General features: G+C 42.6%; 1 pseudogene; it reads left to right on the top strand.

The window, feature by feature from the left end:
• The first annotated feature begins 637 nt into the window (after positions 1 to 637).
• On the top strand, positions 638 to 1,617 carry LOC141516437 (activator of 90 kDa heat shock protein ATPase homolog 1 pseudogene; annotated as a pseudogene).
• Positions 1,618 to 6,000: the final 4,383 nt, after the last annotated feature.

Here is a 6,000-nt window from a genome sequence, read left to right as displayed (position 1 = left end):
GATCTTGAATAAAACAGCACACAACATATATTAATCTATAAACATTCAAATAAATACAACTTATCTAAAAGGCACTTGTAAATGGAGCATATAGGAAAATGGACTTCAATTACAATAAAAAAAAGAACAAAAGTGATCCTTTTCCTCCTGTAGATCCCTACAAAATTAGACTGCCTTGTGGTTGGTTTGTTTTCAGTATTTGCGTGTATGCTGTGTGTTCTAGGACACCTGGAAATGTTTTATTCAATCTTCCATTTGGATTCCCTAGGTATTCCAAGAACCAGTGAATTGATATACAATCTGGAGAATGGAACCATCGCAATATTGAAATTCTTGTTCTTAACTAAACTAGAAGACATAAAAAAGTTAGAACTAAATAAAAACAAAGCTCATGGATCTTGGGGAAGCAAACAGCAGTTGATAGCATTTGTTTTATATGTGTCCAAAGACAAGAAGCACCATTCTGAAGTTTGTGGAGGGGGAATGGAGGAGGTTGGGCTGGGGTGGGGGTTGGGGGGGAAGGTGGAGGGAGAAGCAAGCTGGGAGGTGCTGCGCCTGCTCCTAGTAATTGCCAGGTGCTTCCAGGCAGTTGGGCCTGGGCTGTGTGGGAGTCCGCAGCAGTAGAATCTGAGACCAGATGGCCAGGTGGGGCGAGGGTGACCCATGCTGGATCGTGAAGGAGCAGGCAGTTGCTACTAACATCAATAACTGGCCCTGGACTGAGAGAGATGCTCCAAACTGGTCCATTGATAAGCTGAAATCTCTGTTTCTGGCAATCCAAGTGCAAGGTGAGGAGGGCAACGGTGAGGTAACAGAAGTGCGCAAGCTTGATGGAGAGGCTTCAATCCACAATCGAATAAGGCAAACTCATCTTCTTCTATGAGTGAACTGCCAAACTGAACTGGACAGGTACTTCTAGGTCAGGAGTGAAATACAAGGGACATGTAGAGATCCCCAACTTGTCAGATGAAAACAATGTCAATGAAGTGCAGGTTATTGTGAGCATTGCCAAAGATGAGCCTGGCACAACCCTGTTGGCCTTAATGAAGCAGGAAGGTGTGACAAAGATTTGAGATGCAGTGGAGACTTATATCAGGACTTTTAAAACAGAATTCACACAGGGCATGATCCTATTTACTCTGAATGGTGAGACAGTAGATCCAGCCCTCAGGTGTCAGTGAAAGCTGAGGAGTTCAAAGTCAGTCTAAAACTTGGTGTCAAGATCCCCACCTGCAAGATTGTTCTGAGGGACACTTTCCTAACATCATTAGGGTATTTGTCACCCAGGAAATGGTTCAGGCCTTCATCCATGCTTCTGCTGTGTTAGAAGCAGATAAAGGGGAAAGTTCCACTTGCTGGATGGTAATGTCACCGGGGAGTTCTTGGATCTGGTCCCTGAAAACAAGATTGTGATGGAAGGGGAGGTTTACGTCATGGCCTGATGGACCCTTTGCTACCATTATCTTGACCTTTATTGACAAAGATGGAGAGACAGAGCTTCTCATGGAGGGCAAGAGCATTCCATCACCAGAGGAGGAACAGACAAGATAGGACTGGCAGCAGTATTATTTTGAGAGCATTAAACAGACCTTTGGCTATGGTGCACGCTTATTCTAATGTTAACTTCTATAGGACCGTGGCCCACCCAGCAGCTCAGTCTAGCTCTTTACTGCCCTGCAGGTGTGACTGGCAGGATTGCACCATCCCAACCACCACTATGGGGCCTAGGCCCCCTCCCCAATCATCCACCATGGGTTCCTGTATGTTTTCTGTTGGGTGGAATCAGACAGTGAATTCTCTTTTATGTGTACATATGCTAAATAAACATAACTTTAAAAAAAGCACCATTCTGTACAATCCTTGGGCTGATGATGAGAATAAGTAAAACAAAAATGAAACCAACCGACCCACCACCTTGAAGATAATTATAGCTTATACACCAAAATCTGGGTCAGAGAATGAGCAGACAGGGGGATTCTATGAAGAACTCACTTGAGTGGTAGATGGCAGATATGACATTAAAAAATGAAGGCTTAATATCCTCTCCTACCTTGTCACCACCATTGTGCCTAGCGCTCTTAGGTAAGAATTCAAATACCAGGTCCAGCTCTTCTGGGTTCACCTCCCTGCATCTCAGATATTTTCCTGGCTGGGTTCTCCTTCTCAGCATTAATTTTTCTGAAGGTGAGGGACAGTTTAGAGGATAGCTACTGGGTGGCTTTGGCAGTGAGAAGATGTGGACAGCAGGGGGCACAAGGGGGCACAATCATCCCCAATTCTGAGAGTCATAGATTCCTTTGGAAGAAAATTAAAGAACAGAAGTTGAAGGGACCTTAGGAATGTAGAATGTTGTATGCAGGGGTGAGAGTTAGAACCTAGAATGTCTGACTTAAAAAGGGCTCTTAGAACAGAGACCATAGATCATCCCTGTTTTAAGAGACCATTTTGTCCACATTCCTCATTTTACGTGGGAGGAAAATGAGGTAGAAAGCGAAGAGCCTTTTCCTGAGGGCACATAAAGATTCAGTGGCACAACTGACCGGCCCTTGATTCCCCACACTGTTCTCCTAGTGTGAGAAACTTGACCTACTCTGTTCTTTAACTATTCCGGTCCTGGATCTCAAAGAACCCCCTGCTCTGCAAAGCTATTATTTCTGGAAATGAAACATCCTTGAGCCCCTCCATCCCTTAGCTATACTTGGAAATCATTACTTTGGGCTCTAGAGATTGCTCCTTCATTGGAACCCTTCTTCCTGGAATTGGCCCTTCTTGGACCAATCCCACATTTCTTACCACAGCCTCCCCCCAATAATGTCCTAAGCAAGGACTGAAGCTGCTAGAGGGCCCAATCTGAGGAGAATTCCACCCCCTTTTTTTATCCTGCTAAGATAGGACTATAGTAGATGAAGCAGAGAGTTGACTCAGAGGGGTAGCCTGTATCAAAGTGAGTTGTCTTAGATTTGGAACATGGGCACCTGGGCTTTGGCTACTCAAAGCTGTTGCGACATATCACCATCGACTTCATTTTGCCACCCAAAGAACCACCAATCCTCTACTTTTTCCACAAGGGAAACTGAGTTTCAAAGAAGGGAGGGAAGGTTCAAGTTTGTCTAGAGAATTGGAAGTTAGGAAAATAATCAGTCCCATTTCTCTAGCCCTTCAAGGGTCACAACATGTTTTCCTAATAGTAACCCTGGGAAGTAGACAGTAGTGAGTCCACTATAAATGTGTCATCTGACATCAACTGGACCCTCACTGCTACTTAGCAATCCTTTTCTTTTTCTTGATTTACTCACTATGCCACACTCCACACTGTACCACACTCCACATTTTCCAGACTTTCTCTTTTCATATTAGACCCCCTCAGCTGAGAGGTTTATCTCCTACTTTGTTGAGAAAATAGAAGCCTTTTGCACATCTCCCTTGCTCCACATCACATCCTTCTACCTCATCTTCCATTTACTTCTGTCTCTGAAGAAGTGACCCTCCCCTAGGCCAAAGCCAGGCCTTGATCCTCTCCTCTTAATTGCTTCCAGGTGTATGTTTCTTCAGTTGGTCCCTCTTCCTTTTCCAATTTAATAATTTCTCCTTAACCTCTGGCTCCTCCTCTACTGCCTAGAAATATACCTAGTTCTTCCCGGTCTCCCCAATTCTTCTACTTAACTCTGTCATTCTCTCTGACTCCCCATCTCCTTTTCATAGCTAAATTCCTAGAAAGAGCTATCAACCCATGTTGCCTTCATTCCTATACCTCACAATCTCTTCACACTCTTTTGCAATCTGACTTCTGATCCTACCACAACAAAATTCCCTCCAAGCTTACTAATGATCTCTTAATTGCTAAATCCAAGGTCTTTTTGAGGACCTCATCTTCCTTGATCTCTTGGCAGCATTTGACGTTCTTTGTGCATTCCATCTAGTAGTTTTTCTGAGATTGTTATCTCTTAGTTTTCATCCAGCTTGCCAGACAGGTCTAGGTCTAGCTCAGTTTCCTTTTCTGAGTCATCAATTATCACCTTTTCCCTACTGTGTCTAGATGTCAAAGCTCTGCCCTGGGCCATCTTTTTTTTTTTTCTTTTGTCTCACTACAATTAGCTCTCATGAGTTCAATTATAATCTCTACACAGGTGACTCAATCCATATATCCTGTCCTAATCTCTCCTGAACTCTGGTGTTGCATTATCATCTGTCTGCTCAATAAATCCATCTAAATTCTGTAAGTAGGAGAGAGACAGTGTGGAGTAGGGGAATGAGTGTTGAAAGGAGTTCAAATCCTGATCAACTCATCTACTACCTTCCTGGGTAAGTCATATCACTGTGTGGGTGTGTGATTTGCATGTTGTCTCCCCCATTAGATTGCAAGTTCCTTAAGACAGAGACTATTTTTTGCCTCTTTTGTATCCCCAAGGCTTGTCTTGATGTTTGATACACAGTAGGAGCTCAATCAATGTTTATTGATTGGTCATCAAATATGCTGTAGGGGCAATTCTTCTTCACATATGGGTTGGCCTGGTTGTCTGCTGAGTTCCTTTCAGGTGTGATTCTGTGAAATTGTACAGGCCAGGCTCCTGGGAGAGCATGTGGGTCTCACATGAGAGGAGAGAGAAAATTGAGACACCTGAATCTGCCTTTCTGGTCTTGAATACAGAACTGCTATCTCTCTGAACCGAAGTTGTTGAACCTCATTCCTTGGGATGTTATCTACCATTTGAAATCTCTGCCATTGAAAAACTTCATGGAGCTTTTAACATAATCATCTGTTCACTTTCCCCAATTCTAGCTTGGATTTCTATTCCTTTTTCTAAGGCTCAGTTCCTTCATTTGGAAAAGATAAAATAGTGTAGTCAGGAGAGTATTAGGTTTGAAGTGGATAGAGCACTGGTCTTGGGTTCAGGAGGACAAGAGTTTGAAATGACTCAGACACTTGCCACTTACTAGCTGTGTGACCTTGGGCAAGTCATTTAACTGATTGCCCCACATCCAAGGCCATCTCAAGCCATCCTGATTCCTATCTGGCCTCTGGATCCAAAGGACCCCGGAGGAGAAAGTGAGACTGGTGACTCAGCACAGCCACCCTCACTCTTCTTCGAACATGAAGGACAAAATGACATTAGATTTTGGGGCAAAAGGCCTAGGTTTGCTACCTGCCTTTGATGTTAGTTATATGACCCTGGACAAGACAGTTCCCCTCTAAGTCTATTTTTCTCATGTTATTGGATGTCTGATAGGAATCTGATTGGTTTCTATGCCTCCACCCTCTCCTCTTTCTCTCCTCGTCAATCTATTTTCCACACAACCACCAAATTAATGATAGAGAATGGGTCTGACCATAGCCCTACTCTGCTCATAAAACTTTATTTTAGAAATTCCCTACTGACACTTGAATAAAATATAAACTACTTTGAGTGGCAAGTGGTGGTAAAATAAAGACATTTATCAATATACAATAACCCTTTTATTAAAAAAAACAGCTCTTGCTGTTCCCTCAGCTGCTGGGGACATATGGGTAATCCTCTTTGATCTTTAAAAAAATATGTCCCTCAGTAACTCCCTGTCTCTTTCTAGTCCAAAAACTTGTATCCTTTTGGTTTTTTTTTTTTTACTATCATGGCCCCTTTTGATTGTCCAGTAAACCTACTGGATCCACTCTCCTTATAATGCTTTTTAATGCATAAAATAAAACAAATAAGATTGCATAGAAAAATAATTATATTGAAATATAAATTACTAAGAGAGGCGAATTCTTAGATAATGTGCATATTTCACCTTGCTGATTAGAAGTGGGCACAGTAGACAGAATGATCAAGCTGGAGTCAGGAAGACTTCTCTTTCTGAGTTCAAGTCTGTCACTAAATACTTAACTAGCTATGTGGCCATTGGCAAGTCACTTAATCATGTTTGCCTCAGTTTCCTCATCTGTAAAATGATCTAGAGAAGGAAATGGCAAACCACTCCAGTATCTCTACCAAGAAAATCCCAAATGGAGTCACAAAGAATCAG

The sequence above is a fragment of the Macrotis lagotis genome, chromosome 3 (genome assembly GCF_037893015.1).
Source record: "Macrotis lagotis isolate mMagLag1 chromosome 3, bilby.v1.9.chrom.fasta, whole genome shotgun sequence".
Lineage (NCBI taxonomy): Eukaryota > Metazoa > Chordata > Mammalia > Peramelemorphia > Peramelidae > Macrotis > Macrotis lagotis.
This window is presented reverse-complemented; position numbering and strand designations above follow the sequence as displayed.